This window comes from Vombatus ursinus, unplaced genomic scaffold, assembly GCF_900497805.2.
Source record: "Vombatus ursinus unplaced genomic scaffold, bare-nosed wombat genome assembly UNPS02014802.1, whole genome shotgun sequence".
Taxonomy (NCBI): Eukaryota; Metazoa; Chordata; class Mammalia; order Diprotodontia; family Vombatidae; genus Vombatus; species Vombatus ursinus.
In genome coordinates, this window is record NW_020954580.1 from 29,569,317 (window position 1) to 29,587,735 (window position 18,419).

At 37.2% G+C, this 18,419-nt stretch overlaps 1 pseudogene; it reads left to right on the forward strand.

Moving 5' to 3' along the window:
* The first annotated feature begins 3,908 nt into the window (after window positions 1-3,908).
* LOC114051306 overlaps window positions 3,909-18,419 on the forward strand; it is a 46,628-nt pseudogene continuing 32,117 nt past the window's right edge.

Here is an 18,419-nt window from a genome sequence, read left to right on the forward strand (position 1 = left end):
CTGGACAAGTCACTTAACCCTGTTTGCCTCAGTTCCTCATCTTTAAAATGATCTGGAGAAGGAAATGGCAAACCATTCTGGTATCTTTACCAAGAAAATTCTCAAAAAGGGGTCACAATGAGTCAGGCACGACTGAAATGTCTGAACAACATTTTAGCAAGGATTAGATGATCAGATTAGGCCACTAGTCATTCCTCATGATTCTGAAGGACTGGAGTATAGGACATGCACATTTTGCTGAAGTTGGAGGAGAAAAGGAAAAGATTTGGGACACAAGACACAAGGAAACCTGGTTGGATCATTGCCTCAGAAGAAAGTTGGGACTTCTTTGCCGGGGACAGAGCAACAAAGGGAAAGTGGCAGCCTAAGACACTTGCGTCAAGAGAGAGAACAAAATTAAAAGATTTAACCAAAAGAAAGTAAAAGTACTCAAGATACTTCAGTTATATTAGCATCAGAGGGCCAATACTAAACAAACTGTGAGATCAGTCCTTTAAATATAAAACTCTTCTGTGTGACTGCATAAAACACTCAGGTAACCATGGACCTTGAGGAATGAAATGTTGCAGGAAAAAGTCCTACTCTAATCCAAAATGGATAAGTTAAGGTATTTCTCTGATTGGAATTGGAAGAATCGTGTGTTTTTTTCTGGGACTAAAGAAAATGATCAGAGGATACATAAAGGGGAAGATAGAGGGGAATGTGTGATGAGCTCTAATCAAATCAATGGTAAACAATGAAGGAAAAATAACTCTAGTAGTCTCTCAAGAAAAAGAGGGGCTACTTGGGTGAAGTGGCAAAGGGAAGGATTGAAATAGGAAGAGAAGAGTAAATTTTGATTCAGTGTTGGGAAGGAGTTCCCTTAAAGAAAGGGGAAGGAGATAAGAATCTTAAATGGGTACAATCTGCCAGAATATGGAAATTAGACAGTTTGGGGGGCGCTTGAATCAAAAGAGGAGTTTTCATGGCAAATAGGGAAAAATGATCATGTGGAGGGCAGGGGGCGGTAATGAGCCACATAATCAGGAGCACTGGAAAATTTCTACCCTGGGGCAATACTTTCACATTCTTTATCACCTACAGTAATAGAGACTTCTAATAATAAGACTCGGCAAGAAAAAAAAAAGGTAGAGAGGGGGAAGATCTACAAGGCACTAACAGAAGAAGGGACACAACAGAAAAAGAAACCTTAAAAAATGGCCTTAAAAATCGCACATTCAATTGCAAAAGCCACAGAAGAATCCTATTTCCTTTGCAAACTCCTTGCAAATAGGGATTATTTCATTCATTGCTCTCGCTTCTCCAGCACTTAAAACAGTGACTGACACAAAGCAGGTGTTGAATAAAAACTTGATAGAAGAAATAAAGTAGAGCCTGGCTGCATGGTCCTCTCGCCTAGGTTCATCAGTGGTCTGTCTACTGAAAGCCACCAATCTAGTATTCCAGACTGGTGTCCCAAAACAGATAATGCTGCTCTCACAAATGCTTCCCAGCAAAAGAAAAGCTGAAACAATGAGGAAACCTGTGTCCTTGGCAAGCCCATTCTTGTCTGAATGGTACCAATTTGACTTAAGTCTAAAATTAAAATACTAGGTGACTTAAATATTTCAGTACTTTTGAGTTTTAAGTACTTAAATATTTAAGTATTTTGGTCATATAGTATTTAAATCATATAGTATTCATTGATTCATTCACTAATAATTTACTGAGCATCTATGTGCACAGCATAGGATTAGGCTCTAGAGCTGAAAAACAGGATAGGGCAGGGTGAGGGTGCTGAGGAAAATCCGTCCTAGAAATGGATGCAAAACAGGGTGGAAAGCGTGTTTTAGAGACAAGGTTCTAAACCTTTTGTGTGCCATAAACCCTTGGCATTCTGGCAAAGTCTGAGGATCCCTTCTCAAAGTTATGTTTTTTAACGCATAAAATAAAATACACAGGATTACAAAGGAAATAAAATATACTGAAATACAGGTATCAAAACGTGTCAAAAATGAAAAAACAAGTTTTTAAACTCCGTGTTAAGAACCCCTGGTTTAGAGGAACAGAGTCATGAACTTGGAAGTTAGGAAACAAAGTTTGAGTCTCAGTTTTGCTACTGACTATGTGAGCAGGGACAAATAACTTCCTCTCCTGAATTTGTTTCTTCCTCTGTAAAACGGGAATGATAATTGTTCTACTTAACTACCTGGTACTATTATTGTGAAGATAGCACATTGAAAACTTTATAATCCTATGTAAATGTGAGCTACTATCGTTTTTGCAGGAGACTAGAAGATTCATGAGGGCAGAGAACTACTGAATTTTTTCTTTGTATCTCCCCCAGGGTCTAGCACAATGCTTGTAACATGGGCAGTTCTTGATAAATGTTTGTTGCATTATTCGTGATTTCCAAAAGGAAAAAGCAGAAATCTATATTTGATTTCACCAAAAAGTGTTCTTTTAAAATTATTTTATATAATAACCTTATGATAACTGGGGGGTTCACAAAAAATAGGCCATACACATCCAACAAAGTTCTGAGAAGTCACTTCTCAAACCTTGTAGTTGGTGGGGGAAACTGAGTTATATATTTTTCTTGGTTTTATTTGCATGAGATTTTAAAAAAAGAACAAAAGACTTACCAAGAACATCTGTGGGACATCAGTTTCAAAAATTAGTTAAATTATATCTCAGTTCAAAGAACACATTTCTGGTTTTTCCTCATGCTTCAAATTTCATATCTTATACAAAAGAGGAAACCCCTATTTTCCATCTAAATTTAGATTTTTCGGAAGAGAATTTTTAGATTTTTTCCCTGATTTTTCTACTTTTATAAATGTGATGGGGAGGGGAACAGAGCAGTCAACAGCAGTTTATAAAAGCTAATATGTTTAGTTCTTTAAACCAAAATTTCAGTTCTATTTAAAAAATGCTTATTAAGAATATGTCAGGAGGCAGCTAGGTGGTGCAGTGGATAGAGCACCGGTCCTGAAGTCAGGAGGACCTGAGTTCAAATCTGACCTCCAACCAAACACTTGACACTTACTAGAGCAAGTCACTTAACCCCAACTGCCTAAGCGGAAAAAAAAAAAAAAAAAAGAATACGTCAAGTACTGCGGCGGGTTCTGGGGAAACAAAGACAAAATAAAATAGTCTCTGCTTTCAAGAAACTTACATTTTTCTAGTGGAGGGAGACAATATCACTAACAGATAGTTAAATGTAAAACAAATACAAAATGGAGGGGTGATTAGAATGCCCCTGATCAACTGATTTCCCTCCATATCAATTGATGAAATCACAGAAGATGAGAACAGGTGATACAGACAAACAGGGATTGATATCTTAAGGTCTTAAGACTATCTTAAGAATATTTTTATTTTGTTAACTTTTTACAAAGTATAAAGTTGTCCTTGAAGGAATTAGAGGGAAGCTTGTCATTGGCTAGCTAAATTGTATGTATCTATATGTATATAATGTGTATATATGTTAATAATCTATAAATACATAGGGTAGCTAGGTGGCTCAGTGGATAAAGTGCTGGGCCTGCAGTCAGGAAGACTCATCTTCCTGAGTTCAAATCCAGCTTCAGACCCTTACTAGCTATGTGACCCTGGGCAAGTTACTTAACCCTGTATGCCTCAGTTTCCTCATCTGTAAAATGAGCTAAAGAAGGAAATGGCAAACTGCTCCAATACCTTTACCAATAAAATCCCAAATGGGGTCACAAAGAGTCAGACATGACTGAAATGACTAAACAACAACAATACTACATCAATATAGCATTGATTATAGATAGTATAAATTTATAATATATGCATATATACAAGTATATGTGTGTATATGTATACATGTATGTGTATATATCTTTACATGTATATATATATATGTATACATCTTTATATATGTATGTGTGTGTGTATCCACAATGAGTAATAAGCCATTTTGGGAGTAGATTGGATCTAGCTTTGTGCAACATATCTAACTAGTTATTAGATAATAACAGAAACCAATTAAGAGTAATATGTGTTGATTTATTGTACCTTACATGGGAAGTTCAGTAATTCCGTGGCAAAGCAGCAACTGTGGAAAAATTGTCTAGCCTTTCATTTCAAAAAAATACAACACAGCATTACAGTACAAAACCACCAGCCCACCCTGGGCAGCTATAAACTCACTATAGCAGTGGGAGAACTGATGAAAAACTCATTATGGAATTCCATTAGATATTTATATTAAATGTCAGTGACTTTTGGTCTGCATCGACAATATGTTCAAGATAGTACTGCACAACTTCAGCTGTGCCTCCTCTTCTCAAGATACCCTCTCTGTTTGCTTCTTCCTCCTTTTTTTTATATTAGTCACACTCCTCCTCTCCCTCTTCCCCTGCCAACACACTTCACATATCATACACAAGCCTACAAGTTTTTAGTTGGATGAACATTTTGCTCCTAGAGCCACTATTGGAGTGTATTTTGCATGATGTTTGGAAGTCAGACTATCTGCATCGAACAAGAAAAGTTGAGTTGCCCAAGGAAGACTAAGTACTTCAAAAGATTTTCTTCTTCATCATCTTTTGTTTTTCAAAATACTGACTAGTTGCTCTAGTAACCCAAAGAAATGGAAGTGAAAGCAGCAACTACTTGGGCAGCCCAGATACTGATTTTTTTTTCAGATGTGTGAATGTCTCCTTACAAAATCAAACCAAGAAATCTTTCCTTAAAATTAAAAACAAATCCATCTCCTTGGCTCTGGAAGTAAGTTAAGGTAGTAAGCAACTCCAAGGAGTATGATCCCTGGCAGCAGAGAAGAAAGCCAGCTAAGGAGGAAATGACAGATGATTGTTTTTTACCAATTTCCTTCCTTGTACTTCTGCCAGAGGGCAATGAAGGGGTAAGGGAAGGGGATTTCTCTTTTCTCTCCCCAAATGTTGGCCATGGTGCTTGCTGCAGAGCTAATATGACCAGAAGGCAATGCCACATCCAGAAGGGAACAGGTCTACGAAAAGAGTTAAGTTGGGAGACAGCCTTAAGAAGTGTAGCCCCTGGAAGCAAACAAGAAAATCAGCTGTAAAGATTGAAGGGAGAATTAGTCTCAATAATTAAGTTGTAGAAAGAATCAGGCCTGGGGAGCTCAGCTAAGTGACTTGCCTAGGACGGATGTTGCTCTCAGGGGGGAACAATGTGAGAACACCATCAAAAGAGAAAGAACATTGAGGAGCTGTAGTGGCTGAGGTGTGAATTACCTGGGCTGAATATGCTCCCCACGTGTTTGCTTCTATTGATGTGCTCTATGTATGGATCCACTCTTGCCTCTAATGCAATCTCCAGATTTATAGGGGGAATTCTTTTTTACTGCTATTCTTACTGTTGTCATCTCAATAAATGCCTTTCCTTTAAGCTAACTCTGTCTACTATCTATTAGTTGTATGCATTTGTGAGGGCTCATGAGCTACAGTTTTAGTAGTGTAGTTGTACCATGCGCCTTGACCCTAGGATAGCTCATGTCTCCCAGGGATCAAATCTACAACTTCTGAGTGCCAAGTTGAGAGTCAGAACCATTAGGGTCCTTCAAAATAACATGAGGTGAGCACTAATAACAGGGGAGGAGGAGGAGGTTAGGAAAGTCTTTTTATAGGAGATAGTACTTGAACTGAACTTTAAAGGGAGCTAGAGATTCCAAAGGGGAGAGGCAATTAAGAAGAGCATTCCAGACATGGGGAGCAATCTGTGCAAAGACATGGATATGGAAGATGAAAATCCTAAATATGGGGGAAATAATTAGACCATTTTGACCAAAATTTGGAATGAAAAAGAGGGGAGTGTATATAAACAGCCAGGATGGATGGACTGCAGTCATATTGTAAAGGGTTTTAAATGCCAGACACAGGAGTTTATATGTTATCCTAGTGATAATTCAGTGAAGCCACTGAAGTTTTTGGAGCAGAATGATGACATGATCAAACAAATTCTTTGGGGGGATAAACTTGGCAGCTCATGGAAGATAAAGGAGAGGCTGAATGTAGAGAGACCAATGAAGAGTCTGTTGAAGGATGGAGGAGGGAGGGGAGAGAGGGAAAGAATTAGGAACTCAAAAAAATTTAAATGAATGTTAAAATGAATGAAGCATAAAAAATAAATAGGCAAAAACCCCCAAAAAACTATTCTTCAAAAAAAGTCTATTGCAAAAGTACTGGTATGAGGTATTGGGGACTTAAACTAGGATGGTTTGTAGTATGAGTCGAATTAAGGGGACAGATAAAAAAATACTGTGAAAGTGGAATTGACATAAACATGGAAACTGATTGAAAATGGGGGAAATGTATAATGAAGTATTTACCAATAAAGCTGTTGACTCTACTTTTGGCTTATTCTTTTTTCTGGGTCCCTCTATCTATGCCTGGATGTAAAGACTGCTTATGAGCCAAATCCCATGATTGGTCAGCACCAGAGCTCTGACTTGCTCCATTTCTTACCTTATCTAGCCCTTCTTTAGATAATCTGATGGGCCCTACTCCTGGGAAATTTCCATAATGATGCTAAAATTAGTGTGGACACTCAATCAGTAAAAGCCATTCAGCTTAGAGCCCCTAAACTTAAGAGATCTGCCAGTTTCAGCCTCCCTAGTATCTAGGATTACAGGCATGGACTTCAGTTTTTTTTAATTTAAAAACCCTTTTGTTGATACCTTTTATTTCTTATAATAGCCATTGCCTTAGCTACTCCTCTACCAAATAATTCTCCCCTTTAACAAAAAATAATAATTATTACACAAAAATCAATGATACAGTAATTTTTCAGTTGGTATACGAGACATTTGGCATTCAAAGCTCCCTAACTTTCCACTGAGAAAAGGGAGATGTATTCCATTATCTGAACTCTGAAATCAGCCATGGTTATTGAATTTAATCTGAGTTTAGATTCTGTTAAGTGTTTTCATTTCCATTTCTTTACTCTCCACCAATTCATACAAGTCCTCCCATGCTCCTCCCAGTTCTTCATATTTGTCATTTCTTGTGTAAGTGATAGTTTTCTTAGTTTTTCAAATAACCATTGACCAATTTACCTGTCTGCAACATTTTTTGCCGGCTTCATGTCCTTGATCCATCAATGAATGAAATCAATATGCATGGATTCCTCAAGGTATCATCAAATATTTTGCATTTGCAGACATGGTTTTACATTAGACTGTGATTAAAAAAAAATAAATAATCCTCTCAGTTTGACCAGCGTGAAATAATACATTGCCAAACTGGAACCCAGACTTGAAGAATCTTGATTCTCAGTCTCTTACTTAACTGGTGGGAGCTAGCTCTCGTTAAAGTAGAAAAGGGATTATCCAAGAGGAAGTGAAAGTCGGTGCTTTCATTTGAGGATGCCCTTTATATCAACTTCCTTTCCAGGCACATAAACCAAGCTTCAAAGCAAAATCAATTGCTCCTCAATATTGTGGGGGAAAACATAATCTTGTACAAATTTTATTTGTTTTTTCAGTGAAAGAATAATTCTACAGAAAAAAAAGGACTGATATCTAGGAGTGATTTTCTAGAAATGAGCTCTACTCCAAAAGTAATTCTTCAATATAACATAAAGGGCTTTTAATGAGACAAATCCAAATCTATGTGCAATTGTAAAGAGTGACTTACTCTCCAGCAGTTCCAATCAGACAGGTAATGCTAGGGAAATCAATAAGAAGGCTCTACACAGTAGGACTCTAGCACTAGAATCAATGACATGGTGACAGTTTTGCTACTTCTGTATTCTGAGAAAGCAGCCACCATCATTTGCTCTAGACACAATAAACAATTTCTGATCGGCACATTGAATGGCTGAGTGCCTGCCACTTTTGATTTCTCAGGTTGCCTTAAGGAGCTCACTTTTTCTTTCAGGGAGTAACACACAGTACAGTGGAGGCCAATGCAAATGGCAGATTTTGCTTCCATGGCTACAAAACTAATGAAAAGCTATTTGGCTTCTGATTAAATCCTTTCTCTGGATTCTTGCTGTTTTTTTTTCTTTTGCAAAACAAAGCTGTGTGAAGCAAATTGTCAGTCACTTTACTATTTTAGCTCTTTGAATTTCACTTCCCTAATCACTCTGCTGCTCTAATGAACATTCCTGCCACAGAAATCAGCACATTTAATCTCTTATTTGGAAATGAACACCTTATCCTGGAATTAAGTTGAAGTGGTTCCTTAATGTACTGTTGTCTGCAATATCATTCCTCCTCATACTTTAATTTATTTATGCTCATATTTCTTTGAATAGATCCCTTTACATGTATTTTGGGTATGTGTCAAGCATCAGGTAAGCCTGACATCTGGGGCTGGAGCACAAATGTGAGAGGGGACCTACAACCAAATAAAAGGGGCCATAAGGGTCATGGTGGGCAAACAGATATGGAACAACACCGTGTGGACTTGGAGTCAGCAGTCCCTGGAGGACATCTGCTGATGCCAGGCAGAGATACTGAATCACACCTACACTGAAGACTGTTATAACCACAGAGCCCAGAAAGGAAGGGCCAATGCCAGACATAGGTATTGAACTAATACAAAGCATCGGAGATTGAAGAGGGAGGGAGGAGAAGAATCCTATGTGACAGGGAATCACAGAAAGATGAACCAGAGAAGGGGGCAAAGAGCAGGGAGGCACAGAGCTATAACATGAAGAACAAACCCAGACCTTGCTCTTCATAAGCACTGTGAGTCATATAGACTGTATAACTCATGGGGAGGCAGTTGATTTTGTAACAACTTCAAACCATACAGGTAACTATCATAAATCATCAATTCTATATAAGCCCACGTGGGAAATTAGGCAATATTTTTATGACAATCAATGGGATCAAGGATGAATCTTTTCTACATTTTTGCTGTGTGATGAAACTCTCATTAGTCTAAAATTTGAAAGAAGGTGATTGAAGAATCCTTTGACTAAGCAAGATGAACCACATACTGAAGTTCTAAGGGTTTCCTTAATCAGAGGCATGAACCAGAAAGAGTTAAACCTGTACTCAGATCTTTGTGTCAGGAGGAATACTTACACAATAGACTTACATGTGCAATATTGCTCATACACCATCTGGGATTGGAGATGGATTTATGTAGTTAAGTGACAGCAAAATCCAAGTGAACACTTATTATATTACAATAAATTATGTTTGTCTAATAACAGAGGGAGATAAATAGCATGTATAAAACATGGTCCCTGCCCTCATGAAACTTAAAGTCAGTCTAATAAAAAGATGAGACATACACAAATCATTATAATACACAATAGAGCTCAAATACTACCTCAGACACTTATAGGCTATGTGACGTTGGGCAAATGATTTGACTTCTCAGCTTCAAGTTCCTCATCTGTAAACTGGGGATAATAATAGCATCTATTCCAGAGGTTTGTTGTGAGGATCAAATGATATATGTAAAGTGTTCTACAAACATTAAAGCACTATATGAGTGCTCGTTATTATTATTGTTGTTATTGCATGAAGTCTATTAGAGAGGTACCCCCCAAGAGTTATGATAACCCAGGGAGAGAAGGTTATTACCAAAAAGAAGATTCAGGAAAGGGCTTCCTGGAAGATAAGACATTTGCATTGGGCTAAGAATTATCAGTATGTCTAGTCAAGGACCACTGAGTTGAATCCTCTGAGCCAACTTCAAAAAGAAAGCCTGTAATAGCAATAAGAGAAGAAAATAAAATTGAAAGAATAAAAATAGTTAATGAAGAACAAAACTATGTCTCTTTACACATGATATGATGGTATAGTTAGAGAACCCATGAGAATCAATTGAAAAACTAGCCAAAACAGTGAACAACTTTAACAAAGTTGCAGGATATAAAACAAATCCGCATAAATTAAAGGCATTTTTATGTATTACCAATAACACTTATCATGAAGAAGTAGAAGGAGGAATTTCATTTAAAATAACTGGAGGTAGTATAAAATATTTGGAAGTCTACCTACCAAGATACACACAGGAACTATATGAACACAATCACAAAATATTTTTATGCAAATAAAGGTAGAACTAAACAATTGGATAACTATGAATTGCTCATGGGTAGGCTAAGCCAATATAATAGAATGACGATATTACCTAAATTAATTTACTTATTCAGTGCCATACCAATGACACTACAAAACAGTTATTTTATAGAGCTAGAAAAAAATAATAAAATTGATCTGAAGGAACAAAAGGTTAAGAATATCAAGGGAATATTTTTTTAAGTGAAGGAAGGTAGCCTAGCAGTACCAGATCTTGAGTTATACTACAAATTGGTAATCATTGAAACAATCTGGTACTGGATAAGAAATAGAGTGATTGATCAATGGAATAGATTAAGCGCACAATAGTCAGAAGTAAATGACTATAATAATCCAGTGTTTAATAAACCCAAAGATTCAAGCTATTAGGGGAAAAAAAACTCACTATTCAACAAAAACTGGGAAAACTAGAAATCAGCCTGGCAGAAACTTAGCATGGACCAATTCTCACACTGTATGCCATGACAAGCTCAACATGGATACATGTACATAAAAGATGATATCATGAACAAATTAAGAGAGCATGGAAAAATTACTTGTAAGATCTATGGATAAGGGAAGAGTTCATAACCAAACAAGAGACAGAAAGCATCATTGAAAAGTAAAATGGATAATTTTGATTATATTAAATTTAAAAGGTTTTGTACGAACAAAATCAATGTAGCCCAGATTAGAAGAAAAGCAGAAAAGTAAGAGAAATTTTTTTATATTAAATATCCCTAACATCTCATTTCTCAAATATATAGGAAGCTGAGCCAAATTTATATTTAAAAAAATAAGAACCATTCCTCAATTGATAAATGGTCAAATAATGGGAATAGGTAGTTTTCAGAAGAAGAAATCAATACTGTCAACAGTCATATGAAAAATGTTCTAAATTACTAATAATTAGAGAAATGCAAATTAAAACAACTATGAGGTACCACCTTGCACCCATCATATTGGCTAATATGACAGAAAAGAAAAATGACAGATGATAGTGGGATATGGAAAGATAGGTACACTCATGCACTGTCGGTGGAGTTCTCCGTTCTGGAGAACAAATAGAAACAATGCCCAAAGGGCTATAAAACAGCGAATACCCTTTGACTCAGGAATACCACTACTAGGTCTGTATTCCAAAAAGATCAAAGAAGAAGTAAAAGTACTCATATGGACAAAAAATATTTATAGCAGCTCTTTTTGTGGTGGCAAAGAACTAGAAACTGAGGGAATGTCCATCAATTGGAGGATGGCTGAACAAATTGTGGTCTATGATTATGACAGAATACTATTGTGCTGTAAGAAATGATGGAATGGATGGTTTCAGAAAAACTTGGAAGACTTACATGAGCTAATGCAAAGTGAAATGAGCAGAACTAGGAGAAAATTGTACACAGTAACAGCAATTATTCTAATAACAATCAACTGTGAAAGACTTAGCTATTCTGATCAATACAGTGATCCATGACAATTCTGAGAGGCTCATGCTTAAAAATGCTGTCCATCTCCAGAGAGAGAACTGATGGACTGTAAGCGCAGATTAAAGAATATTTTCTTTCACTTAATTTTTCTTGCTTTTTTTTTCTTTCACAACATGGTTAAGTTGGAAATACATTTCCATCACTTCATATGTATAATGAGTATTGTATTTCTTGCCTTCTCAATTGGTGGGAAGAAGGAAGAGAATTCAAAATTGGAAATATATGTATGTGTGAATATATTTCACCTACCCCCTAAAAATAGAAATAAAGTATAAAACACAGCACCTATTCTCAGAAACCTTACAATTTAGTTGGGGGTGGAGGAGGGTTGGAAAATAAAAGAAATACATAATGATAATTAGTAATATAAGTTAACACATGATAAGTAAAGATGAGAGACAATAAGTGCTAAAGGAACGGATGAGGGATAACTTACTTCCAGACATTATAAAATTCTAAAATGAGTCATTAAATTTATTTTACAGGATTAATGGCTTCCTCAGAGTAAGAAAGAGTATGGAGGGTGGTCAAAAAGCAAGGAGCAGAGTCTCCAATTCCAGAGCCCAGGCTTGTCAATTTCCAGTTCCAAAATGAATTTGACAGAAAAGTCCAGCAAAACTCAAAAATCATATTCTCAAATTGAGCTCTTTAGAGGTAATACATTTCAGGCCATATTATGTCATTGAAAGATAAAAGGTTGAAAAAGCAAAGTCATTAAAATTAAACAGCTTGACTATCCCTCCTCCAAAGTGGGGAGTGAGTTATTGTAAATCCACATGGGGTCATTTGGCACCCTTCAGCAACTTTATGAGGGAAGGAAGCCTTACTCCCTCAGTATCAGGAGAAGCAACCCTCCACAGAGCAAATATGATGAATCGCCAAGAAGACAGAGGGCTAGAGAGGCCTCCTAGGGACAGCAGACCTTTGCTAATCTCCTCATAGAATACAGGTCCTAACCCATTTATAGTTCACCCAGTAATTGTTTGATTGCCCACTGGATTATTTCAACCTTCCCTAAACTGCATCCCCTCTCATTTCTACTTTTGAAAATAAGCATACCTTTTATTTATTTGTTTGTTTGTTTATTTATTTATTTATTCATTATTTATTTATTTATTTTCAATTTAATCAAGCATTTATTTTCCTCCCTTCCACCTCTTCACACAATAGAAAATGAAAACATTTGTAATGAGTGTGCATCATCAAGCGAAACAAATTCTCAAATTGTCCATGTCCAAAAAATGTGGGTCTCATTCTGCATTTTGAGTCCACCTCTCTGACAGGAGATAGATAGCCTTTATCATCAGTCCTCTGGAACATGGTTGAGCATTGTGTTGATCAAAAGAATCATGTCTTTTCAAGGCAAAAAATAAAATTCCCAGGGCTGGAAACTAAGTTGATAAATTTACAACTGCAAAGGTTCTTAAAGGTTATCTCTTCCACCTCTGTCATTGTACATATGAAGAAACTGAGGTCCAAAGACTTTGGTGACTTTCCTAAGGTCACACAGGTAGTAAGTGGAAAAATAAAGATTTGAAAGTGTGTCCTCCACTCCAAAGTCAGCTGTCTTCCAATGTAACATGCTCAAAAACTGGGCTCTGGATGGCTTGGGCATAGTGTCTGTATTCAATAGTAACCTTACTTCATGAGCAGCTAGCTGCCTCAGGAAAGGTTTGTTCTATTCCTTATGAAGTAAGCTCAAAGTCATTCCCCCTTACTTTAGCATCAAGCAAACTTCAAGGAATCTATTGTCTTGCTGACTTCTGCAGAGAGAATCTAGGACACTGATTAGAGAGAGAGAAAGAGAGAGAGAGAGAGAGAGACTCTTGTAACCCTCTATGCCTTTTCTGTTTTGTCCTTGGTTCAGATAAGAAGACTTGAGTTGAAAGCAAATTTAAATATCAATCCTTGGTGGTCTGAAATACTGAGCTATTCCTAGACTGAACCTCTCCATTAATGTCCATGCTCACATGTGAAAGAAATGTATATTATGCCCCCAAGCAATCATTTTTTATTTCAGTGACCTTAGGATCAAGTATGTATGTGCACATGGTCCTGCCTGATAATAGAGGACAAAGAGCCAGCATTATAGGCTAATAAGTGCAAAGTGGATGCATGTTCAAAGGTCTTTACATTTTCAAAGTGCTTTCAAACCTACCTACTTTAGTCAGGCAGTAGATGTCAATATTTATCCTTCACAAACCATCCTCCTCCTTCTCTTCCAAATAAGACAATTTTTTTGAAAGAAATTTCACTTCTCCAGTTAATTGTCCAGCTTATCTCAGGCACCACACCTGTCCTTTTTTTTTTTTTTGGTTGTCATTTCTAAATTGAGCCTAATGTTCTGTTGGCATTGGTCTGTTTCCCTTTCTGCATCCTTCAGTCTTTCACGAATTCCTATTTCTCATGATTGATCCTCAATCTAGCCCCCTTAATGTTTTCTCCCCCCACACACACATATGTATGCATGTATGCAGATGTGTGTATGTTTATTGTCCAATAGAATGTAAGCACCTTGAGGTCAGGGATTGTTTCCAAGACACATGTAAATAAATTTCTTGAGGACAAGAATCACTTCATCTTTTTCTCTTTTTAGTCTCAAGCGTTTAACATGGTACCCTGAACTTGGGACAATGATTAGGGACTTAATAAATGCTTATTGGTATATTGACTATTGAATGAACATAGCAGGCACTTTGGATCATAGACTGAAAGCCATAGGTCAACCTCTTTATTTTGCAGATGAAGAAACATATTCATCGAGGGGGAGTGATTTGTGCTAGTGGGTAAGAGACCGAGCCAGGCCTCCAAAGCAGGGCCTCTGATTCAAAATCCAACATGCTTTCCAGTAAGCCACGCCTTAATAAACATGTGGTAAACTGAATTGTCTCAGTGACAAGAAGTGGCATGAGAAAGAAAAAACTAACAGTCTTCACTTCAGGGCAAAGGTTAAGGAAAAAATAATTTCTTTAGAAATTATGACTTTGGTAGGACCATTCTTGTATTATTCTGGATTAGAGATAGAGATTTCCTTCGCACCTGGTTGTGCACAAAAGTATTATTGTAAAGAAGGTACTAGATGCTCAGTCACTTCCTGGCAGGCAGGCAGGCAGGCACACATAACTGATGTCTGGGAGAAGCTGAGGAGCCTCAGGAATCTTCTTGTCCCTGAACCCCCTTTGAAGAGCTCCATTTCAGTCAGCCAACTCAAGAGTTAAGGCATTGGCTGAAAGGACAGATGACTAACTCCCTTCTCTGGTGAGTTATGATTTTTACAAACTCCCTGCTTATACAGCTGTTGTTCATTGCCCCTGGTTAAAAAAACACACACAAAAACTGATGGGACCACTTCAAACAGCCGGGCCTTTGACCTATGAGTTAATGTATGTCATTGCTTTGGAAGTGCTCAAGGCAGCATCATGGGATGGCTCTGACTCTAGAGCCATGGACAGATAGATCAAAGTATTTCTATAACGTCACTTGTCTTTTCCTCGGTAGAATATATACATAGGCCTCTGCAAAGAGAATAGGATGCTAGGGGGCACGAGGGGGAGAATTACCCAAGCTCGGTCACTTATACAAGTTCTCCTTGGGAGGGCGCAGAGGGGAGACATTGATTAGAATTCTTCAAGGGTCCTTTCTGGTCCAGTCCCTCCAAATCAGGAGCTGAGAGCTTGTTGGATGCTTGGCATGACTTTATGCCTGACTTGGTTTGTCTAGTACAAAATACGCCAGTGCAAGAGAAGGTGATAATGCGTATGAGTGCAGGTTTGGCCTAATACTGTTTATCTGAATTATGTCAGTTGAGTTTGCTTCTCCAAAGGGAAAAGGGGGAAGCCTATGGGTCAAGACAGTTGAACTTTTTATCAAGTGCTACCAAAAATCCTATTGCAATCTCCCTCTTCTCCACCCCTCACCATACATACACACACACACACACACACACACACACACACACACACACACACACAACTTATTTAAATTATCAATGATAGATCCAAAGGCTATCTGCTCCCAGATGTTTTAGGGATGGACAAGGTTGGAAAATGGGTAGAGTGCACAGCTCCCTATATAGCATGATTTTAGGAGCCACAGCAAATAGGCTGCTCCCCTCAAAACACCTCCTTCGCTTGCTTTCTGATTCCTGAAATTCCACTTTTAGAAAATCATTCTTTAGTTTAATACTTTGTCAGGAAGTGGAGTCAGGAAGACTCTGCTTTGAGTTCAAATCCAGCCTCAGATGCTTATTAGCTATGTGACCCTGGGCAAGTCACTTCATCTTGTTTGCCTCAGTTTCCTCATCTATAAAATGAGCTGGAGAAGGAAATGACAAACCACACCAGTGTCATCACCAAGAAAACCCCAAATGGGGTTACGAAGAGTCAGCACAACTGAAAAACCGCTCAACAACAAAACTCATCTTAATAATAATACATGGACAGCCAGGTGATGCAATGGAGAGAGCACCGGGCCTGAAGTCAGAAAGACTCATTATTCTGAATTAAAATCTGACCTCAGACACTTACTAGCTGTGTTCCTGGGCAAGTCACTTAATCCTGTTTGCCTCAGTTTCCTCATCTGTAAAATGAGTTAGAGAAGGAAATGCAAACCATTCCAGGATCCCTGCCAAGAAAACCCCAAATGGAATCATAAAGAGTCAGATACAAGAAAACAACTGAACAACAACAACAACAATAATACATGTACATGTACATATACATATGTATACATACACATACATACACATACACACATATATACATACATATACACATACATACATATATACATGCATACACACATATATACATACATATATATATACATATATATAATCTCATCTGATTTTCACAATAATCCTGCCAGTTGTGTCATGATCATCCTCATTTTGCAGATAAGGGAAAGTGAGGCTGAGATAAGTTAAATCATTTATCCAGAGGTCACACAGACAGTAAGGATTTGAGGCAAAATTTGAACTCAGATCTAAGTCCAGAGCCCTATCCACTGCACCATATAGGCTCCTTACTTTAAATTCATTCATATATTGTTATTTCCTGAAAGCAGACTTAAATAATAGGGGTGGGGAGGGGACACCAAGGCAAAGACCTTCAGGACACTATGGACCTCAAAAAGCATGGGAAAAAGTTTTCTACCAAGGGAGGAAGGAAGGATTCACAATGTAGAGACTGGCTAAGATGGAAAACAAACTTTCCCTCACATTACAATTTCATCTGGGGTTAGCCCTAAGTATAAACCTGTTTTGAAGCAGAGAATGAGTCAATCTGTTTCAGAGAATCGAAGATTCCTTGCAGCACCAGAATGATATAGTGGGAATAATAATAGCCAGTAATTACATAGCACTTTTAGGCTGGCAAAGTGCTTTTGATATATTATCTCATTTGACCCTTACAACAAACCTATCTTAATGGAAATTGCTGGATTTGGAAGCAGAAGGTCTTGGGTTTGAATTTCTACTCTTCTTTTTATTCATTGTGTGTCCTTGGGCAATAAATTTTGCCTGTCTGGGCCTCAGTTTCTTCATCTGTAAAATGGGAAGAGATTGAATCGGTTGATCGCTAAGGTTCCTTACAGCTATAGATTCTATGAGATTTTCCAGTTTTCCCATTTGTATTCTGTTTAATTCTTTTCTCTTTGTTCTATCTCCCTATTCCACCCTTATATCATATGGCAAGTCAGGGCAGCCTGGAAAGTAATCATATTGAAGAATTTCTGATCGGATAGAGAAATTTGAAGTTGCAAAAGTCTTGCTTCTCAATTTCCCCTCAAAACAGTGATAGAAATGTCAATAAAAGAAGACAAACTACTAGAAACCCTCAAAGGAAAACTGGTTTTTAGAAAGATCAAAAAATACACTCAAAGAAATGGACAAATGAAATAAGAGTTCTAACACAATGAAAATGAAAATACTCTGGATTAAAAGAAGCAGTCACAAGAAGACTAGAAGGGACATATGCTCAAACATCAACAGAAGCACCAGAAATCAAACTTGTATTGATTTTATTTTCCTATATGTTATATCCAGAAAGAGGAATATAAGCTCTTAGGAAGCAAGAACTGTATAATGTTTGTCTTCCTTAGCCCTTGCACAAAGGAGGCATTTGTTGAACTGAATTGAACTAAAATTTCCTCAATATACAAAATGGATAACAAACACTTAAGGAATTAAAGAAATGAAATTAGCTAAAATATCACAAGATGAAATAAGGAAGAAATTAAGCAAAATTAGGAAATCTCAGGATACTATGATGCCAAAATAACCACTTAGAAATACCCAAGGAAAATATAAACAAACAATACACTCAATGAAAAATAAAAGAATTATTTCATTGGAGGAAAGAATGACAGAAACAGAATTCTAGATTTAGAGGTAGCAATGACTCAGCAATGAAAAGTTTTTATCATTTTCCTTTCTCACTCCTTCCATCTTCTGGCCGTCACTGAGACCTGGCTCCCTGTTAATTACAATACATCCCAGGCATCCTGTTAAGTACTTGACCACACACTTCCCCCCAACTTACTCATTTCTCAACTTCCCTATTCCTATCATGGGCTCCACCATCTTCACAATCAACCAGTTCACAACCCCAATGTCATGTGACTCCTTACTTGATTCTCATCTCACATATCCAATTGATTATCAAATTTTATTGTTTCTACCTTTCCAATATCTCATACTGTTTGTCTACCTACAAAACTGTGTACACCCTTTCACCTAGTGACTCATCTTCTTGTGATCCTAAATAAGAAGAATATTTTTATGTGAAAAGGAGCCATCTGCACAAAAATGTTCCTATCAGCATAGCAAATGCTAGAAATGATCTATGTGTGCGATGATTGAAAAATAGTCAAATAATCATGATATATGAATGTAAGGAATTATTGTGATATAAGAAATGACAAAT